The sequence below is a fragment of the Pleurodeles waltl genome, chromosome 2_1 (genome assembly GCF_031143425.1).
Source record: "Pleurodeles waltl isolate 20211129_DDA chromosome 2_1, aPleWal1.hap1.20221129, whole genome shotgun sequence".
Lineage (NCBI taxonomy): Eukaryota > Metazoa > Chordata > Amphibia > Caudata > Salamandridae > Pleurodeles > Pleurodeles waltl.
In genome coordinates, this window is record NC_090438.1 from 335,272,285 (window position 1) to 335,283,341 (window position 11,057).

Sequence of the window (11,057 nt, forward strand, 5' to 3'; positions counted from 1 at the left end):
AGCAATGGCAGTTCAAGGTGGACATGGTGGGACCTGAGGGTGACATTCAGGAGAGTCTTATTTCCTGGCGGGGTCTTGGCAATAGTCTCTGGCTTCTGCCTGGATCAAACGTTTGTGGGGTGGTTCTCCTTCTGCAGAGGGGGGGTGCTGGTGGCCTGTTGGTCCTGTGGCAGGCCTCCTGTCCACTAGCGGCAGTAGAGGTGGAGGGCTGTTCATCGGTTTGGCTAGTGGTAGGGGCCCGGTGGCATGCCATTGCCTCCCTCATTGTGTTGGCCATGTCTGCCAGCACCCCTGCAATGGTGATCAGTGTGGTGTTGATGTGCATAAGTCCTCCCTGATCCCCAGGTACTGTCCCTCCTACAGCCACTGGTTCTCCTGCATCTTGTCCAGTATCTGGCCCATCGTCTCCTGGGATTGGTGGTATGATCCCAGGATTGCAGAGAGAGCCTCCTGGAGAGTCGGTTCCCTGGGCCTGTCCTCCCCCTTTCGCACAGCAGTCCTACCCGCTTCCCTGTTGTCCTGTGCCTCTGTCCCCTAAACCGTGGGCCCACTGCCACTGACCCCAGTCCCTGATCGCCCTTTGTTTGTGGTGTGCCATGGGATTCCTGTAGTGGTGGACACACTGCTGATTGACGTGTCCTATGGGCCCACGGGGTGGGTACTGTGCTGGTGTTTCCTGAGGGGTGGGGGCTCTGTGGTGGTATGGAACTGTGCCTAGGTAACTGACTGTCCCTGATGGGCCAGGTTGGTCATCCAGATCCAGGCGAGCAGAGCTGCTGTCATCACTGTGGGCCTCTTCTGGGGGGGACTGGATGTTGCTGGCACCTCCTCTCCGGCGACGTTGGCTGGCGAACCTATGGGAATGTAAATGCAGTGTTATTGTTTCTGCATGTGTCATCTTGTGCATGGGTGTGTTGCCCTCTATGATTGTTATTGCCCTGGCAGCTTTACCTTGTGTGAGTTGTTAGTTGGCGGGCTAGCTGTTTTCCTCTAGTATGCATGCTTTAGTGATAGGTGTCCATGCAGATCTGTGATGTGTGTCCATGCATTGGTGTTGAATGCAGGGCTTGGTATTGGGAGGGGTGGGTTGTGATGGGGTGGTGTGTGGAGGTGGTGGTGTAAAGGTAGTGAGGGTGAGGGTGGGGGTATGTGCTGGCATGCAGGTGGGGGTAAAAATAGTAAAGAGTTGACTTACCAGAGTCCAGTCCTCCTCCTACTCCTGCTAGGCCTCAGGATGCATGATTGTCAAGACTTGCTCCTCCCATGTTGTCAGTTGTGGGGGAGGAGGTGGGGGTCCACCGCCAGTCCTCTGTACAGCTATTTGGTGTCTTGTTGCCACAGAACGCACCTTCCCACGTAGGTCGTTCCACCTCTTCCTGATGTCATGCCTTGTTCTTGGATGCTGTCCTATGGCATTGACCCCGTCCACGATTTTCCGCCATAGCTCTATCTTCCTAGCAATGGCTGTCTGCCACACCCGTGATCCGAATAGCTGTGGCTGTATCCAGATAATTTCCTCCACCATGACCTCCTCTGAGAACTTGGGGTGTCATTGTGGTGCCATGGGTGTAGTGTGAGTGGTGTGGGTGAGGGTGTGTAGGGTGATGTGTTGGGGTGTGTGATGTAAGGTGAGTGGATAGTGTATAGGTGATGGTGGTGTGTGGCTGTGGTCTTGTCTGTGGTCTTGCTATCTCTCTTGTGGCACTTGTTTGTAGTCGTAAAGGGTTGTGGGTATTGAGGGTGTGCGTTTTATAGTGGTGTGGGTGTGTGGCTATGTTGTGTGAATGTGTGTCAGGTGTGTGTAGTTTGAAGTTTCCAAAGTAATATTGTTTTGTATGTGTGTGTGTATTTTGAACGCAGCGGTATGTTCGCCAATGGTTTACCACAGTTGAATGTCCGCCGTGGTGATTAGTTGGTCATAATGTTGTGGCCGTAGTTCTGTTGGTGTAACGGTGTGGGTTTGGATACCACCAGTTTATCAACGATCTTTGGGCTGGCGGACTTGTGTGTGTGGCTGTATAGTGACGGATTGCTATGTGTGTCTCATAATATGGTAGTGGTAATCCGCCACAGTGGTGGTATGTTGACAGCAGTCAGCATGGCGCTAAGCGGTACTCACTGCCAATGTCTTAATGAGGGCCTATATGTTGTGTTCATTCACAATGCATTGTGTGATGTTTTTTGGGGTCTTAGATCCTTCTTGTGTTGGATTCACATAACTAGGCAAGGAGACTTTACTGCCATCCAATGTAATTTCTTTGTTTATGATGGTTGTACATATTTAACAACATGTATGTGCTTTACTGCATGAGCTCTGTATGCATCTCGCCTGAGTCATTTGAGGATCTTGTAGGCAATGTGAATTGTACCACAGATCTTTCACCCCACACCTGGCCTTGCCAAACTGTTGTCTAGAAGGCATGTCAAGACTCACTGGGCCCTTCAGGTTGCCACACAAGCCACACTGCTGATGGCCACATGATGTGCTTTTATGCATGGAAGTGATGGACATGTAGGTTCTGTATGCTCAGCCTGCAAAGATTAGGGCCTGTCAAATGTATCTCCCAGTATGGGACATACTCCAGGCAGTGGGAGAGTCACTGTGGCTGTACAAGTATGGCATTGTGTCCACTCCCTGAAGACCTGCAGATCCTGTAATGTGGCCAATATGAGGCTCTAATTGCAAAACCTGCCCTGAATGCCTCAGTCCATCGACTACATTAGGAATGGGTACTGAGGTAAATCCCAGAACTAGTCCATATGTGCATTTTGGATCATTTTGAATGTGTGTTTTTGACTCATGAAAGGTCCCTTACTCGCACAGATCTGTTGTCACCTTCAATGAAGTCATATTTGTCCTGTGCAGGGTGATTGCACAAATGATAGACCCACAGTGCAGACAGTGTGTAGATTCACGGGAGGCCATGACATGTGACTCATTAGTTTGGTTACATAACAAAAATTGTAGAATGCATACCTTTGTATGTCTGTAGTATTAAAATATACGTCCAAAGGAGTGTTCTGCAGTACAGGTACATACCATAGAAACCCACCCTGAAGTGGCATGAGCCTGCATTTGGTAGGCCACATGTCCACACATGCACAGAGAAAACACTTTCTGTCCCCACCATGGCAGCTCTTTCATTGTCACTCAAGTGTAAAAGTGAAGTCTGTACTGTGGTAGTCCCTGTAGGGACTGTGGGCAGTGAGTCAATCTTGCAGAGTGTAAATGTGTTGCTCCAGTCAGGCCTAAGAAATTTGCCCTTCTGAAGCCACATTGGTGAATAGTGTTTCATTGTGGCTCACATCACAGTACATGTTGCTGGAGCATGAGCTACCTGATGTCAGTAGGCTTGCTTAGTCAATGTAGACCATGAGCGGGGTAATTGGTTAGTCTGCAGATGAGTCCAAAAGTGTGTTTTCATGTCTTAGTACTTATTGGCATGTGTGCTTTACACTTGTGGTATGCTGACAAATTGCTCATTTTTTGCTTGGTGTGTCTGAAGTGTGTGACACAAACATGTAGCAAAAACTTGGGTTTGTAATCACTTGATGTGTCTCTTGCATTCATACAGGTAAACACCCATCAGAAGAAAGAGATTTGGAGAGCCATCACCTGGAAGGTGTGAACCCTGGGGGTCCATAGCTGGTAGTGTTCCCACTGTTGCAAAAGGTGGGTGGACCTTTGATGCTGGGCCCAGGAGATCACGGAGGTCCAGCTGGGGCTGTCCTCTCAACGTGGGTGGGGTGCACATTGGACAATGACCTACTTAATGGCCTGCATTCTGGCTGTTGTATACCCAGACCTTGATGGGCATTTGAGGGGAGAACAGCAGCCACAAGGGAGTGAGTATGGGGCATATTAATGTCTGAGACACATCCAAGTTGATATGTTAGGTTCTGACATCTCCCCCTGATGACTGGGGATGAGCCAAGTGTAACACACTCGATGAGTAACTGTTTGTGTAGGTATGTAATGTGGTGCATACTGAGGTGCCTTGTCTATTAGCCCAAGAGTCTACACAACTGGGTACAATCCACAAAATATTTTCTCTCCAGGTACAACACATGGCTGTGTACACTGATCAATCAAGTAATGTTTGTTGTTGTAGTGTGTGTAAATTCTACGTTACAGACCACTACTCCTCAGTGTTACAGGCCAAAGAAAAAGAAGTGATGGATCACTCTCTTCAGACATGTGTCTGGTGAAGTTTGGCATCTGCCCCCAGAGGCCGCTTGTCTTCAGTGTGTGTAGAGTGCCAGCGCCTCACTACTGTCTGTCATGTGAAGGTGGCCATCATAAATGTGACAGAGCATACATTGTTCTTTGGGTGCAGATCAAAACCTTTGCTTGGTAAGTGGGGAATGTCAATTGACATGCCTTATGTGCCATCACTGTTGCCAACATTCCTTGTGCCTACATGTGAGCATGTGTCCCTTTCTCTTTTGATAAAATGTGTACATTGCTGTTTCATGCATGTTCCACCTGTATTCATGGGATGATTTGTGTATTCCCTCACATATATATGTATGCCAACATGTGTTTGGAATTGGACATATGCAATGAGGCTACATTTTGTGTGGTGCAACAAACAAGAGTGTGTCACAATTGATTGTTGGCTTAAACATACCCTCATCCATCATTGCATGTCATTTGGCAAGTAAAACTGCAGTAGCAATGAGGGACATGACAGGTAGGAAAAAAGTTTTTACACACAATATGCATTTCCATGCCATTGATGTGGCAGCACTGCACATGTGTAATGGCTATGATTTGTTACCTGACGGTTGGAATGCATCATGTAGTGACTTGCAATTATGTTGGAATCGCACATGGTTGGGTACAACTATTCATCCATGGGCATTTGGGTTTGCAGGACAAAAATGAAAACATTGACGTCGCTTCCCATTGCTCAGCATGTTGGGGGCCGTCTACAAGTACTTGCAAATCTGTGAGCCTCTCCAACATACAAAGGACTAATGACTTCTACTGATGCAATCAGATTATGTCATTGCAAGGGGTGCCAGACACTAGTGGTGATTTCCCTGGGCCTTGATGAGTCATTTTGTTGTGGATTTTGCAGACATAGCTCCCTGACAATTTACACATTTTGTCAACATTGTACATTTCCATGCCAAATGTGTAGTATATCTGAGCAACATTAGTACTACCTCACTGACTCCATTAGGACAAATTACACACAGTGAAGTGTGAATTGTTGATATGTTTCCTGAGTGACATGAGTATTTCATGTCACCTTCTTCAGGCTACTGTACTTCTGTCAGCAAGATGCCAGGATTTTGGAGCATCGTTTATTATTGTTGTGTGGTTGTGTCCTCCCTATGTGCGATCATTGGGAATGAACTTGGCATTGGCCTACTATTGTATAGCAACAGGTAGCTGAGGTATGCTCAGTGAGGCAAAGCATTGAAGGTGATGTAGTCTCCTACTTTGTTAATGGTTACTGTGATTGCTCAAATTCACCCATGCAATTGGATTTGTCTGAGATCATGATTGTCCTTTGGGCAACTGTTGAGAGTTCAGGTAGTATGCTTGCATATGGTGTGGTACATGTAGGAGCCACTTTGATGTAGTATTTTGCTGAGGCCTACTTTACATTATGGTAATGTTCGCTAATCACAGCTATTGTTCAAGCATTATCAGGAACATGAGGTGACCGTTTTACTTTTTGTATTTGCAGCATCATTGCAGGCACGTGAAGGAGACATGGCTCAACCAATTGGGGAAGCATCTGGCCATGATATATCCATGAATGAGACCACTGATATCGAGGGACCCAGTGGCCTGGAGTGTGAGGCGAGTGCCACGGAGGAGAGAGTATCAACCTCTTCATCATTGGATTCTACCTCCAGTGACCACTCCCTAGTGGTGGCGGACCCATCAGGACCTGCCCCTGTACCATCCTTGTCCACCACCACCAGTTCTATTGCCACCCTCCCTGTTGCTTCCCACCAAGTTGGCATGCCCGCCCATTCAAGAGGGTGGGTGTCTCCTTTGCCCAAGGCACATCAGTCCCAGCCCCTGTTACCCCTGCTGCCCTGAGTGAGGAGGCTATTGACTTCCTGAGGAGTACCTCTGTGGGAAAGACTACCACTGTGAATGTCATCCAGGAGTTGGCAAGCCAACTTCAGTAGAACAATGCTTTCCTGGAAGGCATTCATAGTGACATGTCTGGCCTACAGAGATCTTACCAGGCTCTGTCCTCCTCACTGACAGCAGCCATCCACCCTTCCACATTCCTCCCCACTTCCACCTTCCATCTCCTTCTTCCCAATCCAAATTCGCTATTCTTCTACCTGTCCCAAGCACACAGACACACCGCACGCACCCAACTCAACACACACAAGCAGCACACATCAACACAAACACCACAAGTCACACCAGAATGCAGGCACTCCACATTCACCCAGAGATACCATATAAGCCACTAGTTCAACAGACACCCTCACCGACCCGCACACCACATCCAGCATACCCACAGACACCACCACAACACCCAGTGACACAATAACCACACCTATCATTCTCCCAGACAAAAGCTTGCAACCCACAGACCTGCACACCTCAGACACCATATACCCAGACACATCAACCACATCAACCATTCCCCAGGCACCACCCAACAGACACATACATTCACACTCCCACATCACCCAGCACTTTCACCTCCAAGCCCCCAAGACACATGACACCCACACTCACACACACAACTGACACCACCCAAACACAAGAATACCTCACACACACACCCAAGACATCTACATCCATGGACAAGCCCACCACTCCCTCAACCTTCAAATCCCCAATCCCTTCTAATGCCGCTACCGGTTTCCTTATTGAGCTTTCCCTTTCCCCTGTTATTTTCAAAACCCCTCCCAAACCCAGGAGGCCCCAATCCATATGACAACCCATCCCTTACACATCCATGTTCTCCCCTGTCACACATAAAACTCTCTGCAAGCATCCATACCCCTCCCCTCAAAGAAGAAGCCCAACCCTTCAAAGAAATAGTCTCACCTCCCAAATCCATCCATCCTGAATCTGACCCTATCCCACCCCACCCCACCCAAGGATGATCTCTGTGGTTCCTGACTGCCCACTTGATTCCCCTTCCTGTGGAGGTTCCCTGGCACTGATTGGAGTCAAGTGTGGGACAGTAATGTGCATGAACTGATGTGGACTGGCCAATGGCTTTTGCTCTTCAAGAATTTTACTTCAAATATCTAGGTTGCTATTTTGTTGGGTACACATTTGTCCTGCAATTACTTTTCTACCATTATGTTGTTCCTGAGTAACTTGTGTTGTATGCCTACAGTTGTGTGTGTTTCACCCTGACTGCTGATCCATTTGCTGTTGTTTGCAATATCTGACTTTGTGAGCAGTGCTGGTGTCACCCAAGACAAAGGTAGATGTACACTGTATGGATACATGTTTGTTATTCCAATTGGGGTGTCATTGCATTGTGTTCTGTTTGCAACGGTAAGTATTTCATCTTGTGTTGGCCAATGTCAGAATGTATGGTGTTAGATGTGCCCCCTGATATAGATTGTACATTTGTCTCATGTGTGGAAGCAAGAGTTTTGTTTGTCCACACATGGAGGGTGTTCAATTGTGCTAGCTTCCATTCCATTTGACTAAGCATGAGTTAATTTTCATGTGTGTACCTTGCAGCTACTTCAGCTAGATGTATGGCCATGGTGTTGCTGTTGTATGTGCTTTCTTGACTTGTGCTTACACGTTATGCAGATGGCATATCATTTGGCTCTACTATTGTTTGTCCCTGAGATACATGAAGGGCCAGTTCCTGTGAAAATGTTGCTTTAGAGGCAAGTGGAAAGTGTAATGTGTCCCAGGGCAGCATCCTTCCATGAGTGCTCCTAATGCCCCCATCCCTATTGTGCAGGTATTGTTTGCATTGTGAGCTTTGGATATTTGTCTCTCAAAATATTATGCATCAAATTGACCTTCCATTGTGTTGCACTGTGGGTGATGTATGTCCATTGCAGGGTTGTTTCATGGGAGGGGTATTTGTGTTCCATAATAAATCAATACTTATGTGTCTTCAATCTGACAACATTCCATGGCATGTGTGCAATGTGAGGGTGTCATCTGAATCATGTGTTTCTGTGGTGATGCTGTTGTGTGACATAATGTTCTGTAAACTTCATTGTCCCTGCGCCTAAAATGAGCAGACATTTGTTTTTGTGGAGTGTATCAGTGACCTGCCCAAAAGGGGCGTTTAATGGCTGTACATGTGTCATTCTTCGTGAATGACTCCGACCCGGGACACAATGACATGTGTACTTGGTGCCCGTAGCCTGACCCCCATATCATGTGGATGGCAGCGTGATAATGTGTTGTTGAGCTTGATGGCATAGCTAGGTGTGTTTTCTTACCATCGATTGTGTCTACAGTGATGTGGATTGTGGGGCTCCTTCGATGAGCAGCAGCAGTGACAGGACGTGTGGGATGGCGCTACAGGATGTGTAACACTGCCTGCAGGAGAGTTGCTTCCTTTATACTCTCAGTTTATGCCTACTGGGACCGTGGTCAGACCGCCACAATCATGTTGGTGGTGTGCAACATCATAATGTGTCAGGCGGAAACACTGGCTTCGTTGGCATGTTTGGCCTGCCTCATCATTGCTGTGGTTGGCATTGCCTGGCGGTGCCACAGGACCATGATTGTCTTTGCTCTATGGGCATGCCAACATCGTAATACAGTGGTCTGATCACTGAGCTGAGCACGGACAGCCAAACTCATAATCAGGCCCTTAGTGTGTCCTAACAGTGTGGAGTTGATTATTATGTGTTTTTCAATGTTTTGGATGCTTTAATAAAGAGGGAATGCTGCATTTATTGGCAGTTTTATTAATAAAAGTATGGGGCTGAATCACAAGCATAAATTTACTTGAGTACATCTGCTCACATGCAAATGTGTTATTACACCTAGGAGCAAATCTCAATTTTTTACTAGTTACCATTTTCAAATGGAGAATTACAAATAGATGTTGATTCAAATATCTCCACGACTTGAAATGAGGGGGTGAAGCCTCTTACAATGTACTATATGAATGTAAAGTTAATATTAGTTACTTTCTGAGTATTTGTGGATGTTTCCTTCACTTTGGCACAGATGTCTGAATCGTAAATATATGCTGTACATTGTTAAAGTTTAGCATGTTTTTATGCTTTTGACATTGTTATTACTGGTTTAGGTGTGAAATTATTTTATTGTAAATAATAATGTAAAGTAATTTACAATAAATAACAAATCACGTTAGAAAGAAACTAATAAAACACATAGGGGGTCATTACGACCGTGGCGGCCGGCAGTAAGTTGGCGGTAACACCGCCAACAGGCTGGCGGTGTTCCGCCAGCAATTATGACCGTGGCAGAATTGCCACGCCCATACCGCCGGCCCCTCCAATATACCGCCAGGTGGTAATCCCCGTGGCGGTAAACACCGCCATTGAAAGGCTGGCGGTAAGGGGACTTGGGGTGCCCCTGGGGGCCCCTGCACTGCCCATGCACTTGGCATGGGCAGTGCAGGGGCCCCCAGGCATAGCCCCATCCCGCGTTTCACTGCCAGTATTTCGGGCAGTAAAATGCGCAACGGGTGCTACTGCACCCTCTGCACATCAGCATTGCCACCGGCTCTATTACGAGCCGGCAGCAATGTTGATGTGACATTTCCGCTGGGCCAGCGGACGGTAACACTGTTACCATCCTCTGGCCCAGCGGAAATGTCATAATAGGGAACCAGGAATACCGCCAGCAATGGCGGTATTCTGTCTCCCGCGGCCTCGGCGGTCTTTTTGCAAGACCGCCAAGGTCGTAATGACCCCCATAGTTATGAAGGAAGATGACATGTCATTATTTACATTTTAATTTACTGTTTTGGGGCCACTAATATGATTTATAGTGGATTAACAACACAGCAAGTATATTTCTTTTCTGAGTTGAAGTTTTCCACCAGAGGCAGTATTTACAGCAGAACTTTGACAATATTCCCTAAGCAAAGAATCATTAAAGATTCTTTACAAAATGTTATATCATAGGAGAACAGTTTGCTGAGAGTTGTGTTGTAAATCATGCTTTTCAGTATCACTTTTAGTAAAATGAAGATTTTTCCAAGAAGCACTTGACGTAAGACATAGGGTTTGATTTTAATAAAGTATATTTAAATGAGTTGATCTAACTACATGCAGAACTACTCTTGCAATTGGGTGTAACACCCCACTTTTTTCTATTTACATTCTCAAGTGGAGACATGCATCTACGTTTAGATTTAGGAGTCTCCACACTCTTAACTGAGGAGGTGGAGCCTTTTATAGCCCATTTTATGATCAAAGTTACTAATAGCAACTTTATGGCTTTTTGTGGAGTTCCTTGCCACTACGGTAGAGATCTTGGTATAGCAAAATATTGGAAATATTATTAATGTTTGTTCTTTTCAAAAACATATTGTACTATAAAATCAAACTGTAGATTTATTTAAAATAATTGATATTTACCTACAACTAATACAATAAAAATGAACACATTGCCTCCTAAGAATCTAAGGGTTTGGTTCATACAGGTAATTTTGGAGTATGTAAAGTAGTTTGTGTGTACTATAACCTCATGTACTCTCAAATGTAATTCACGAATCTACGGATTGAATTCTCCAATTCTGCCTCTCCTATCTTTTCTGTGTGTATATTTCCATATTGGTGGCAGAGATCTTTGTTTACATAAGGATATATTTTAGTAGTAGTAAACATGGGGCAAACAAGGGGGAGAGGAGGGATGGGCAATAATTATTTCTAGATTTGAGGGTGTTAGGGATATTTAAGGAGAGTTTAGGTAGGTACATGATAACACAAATGATACATCCTCAAAAGAGTAAGTCCAATGCAATTAAAAAAATACACTTCTGAACTTACTACCAACGAATAGTGTCAAAACAGGTATAAATGTACTCTAGTCTTAGAGTCAGTCAAGCACCACGCATGGCCAGCTACTAGTACAACTCATTCCCATCGAAAACAAT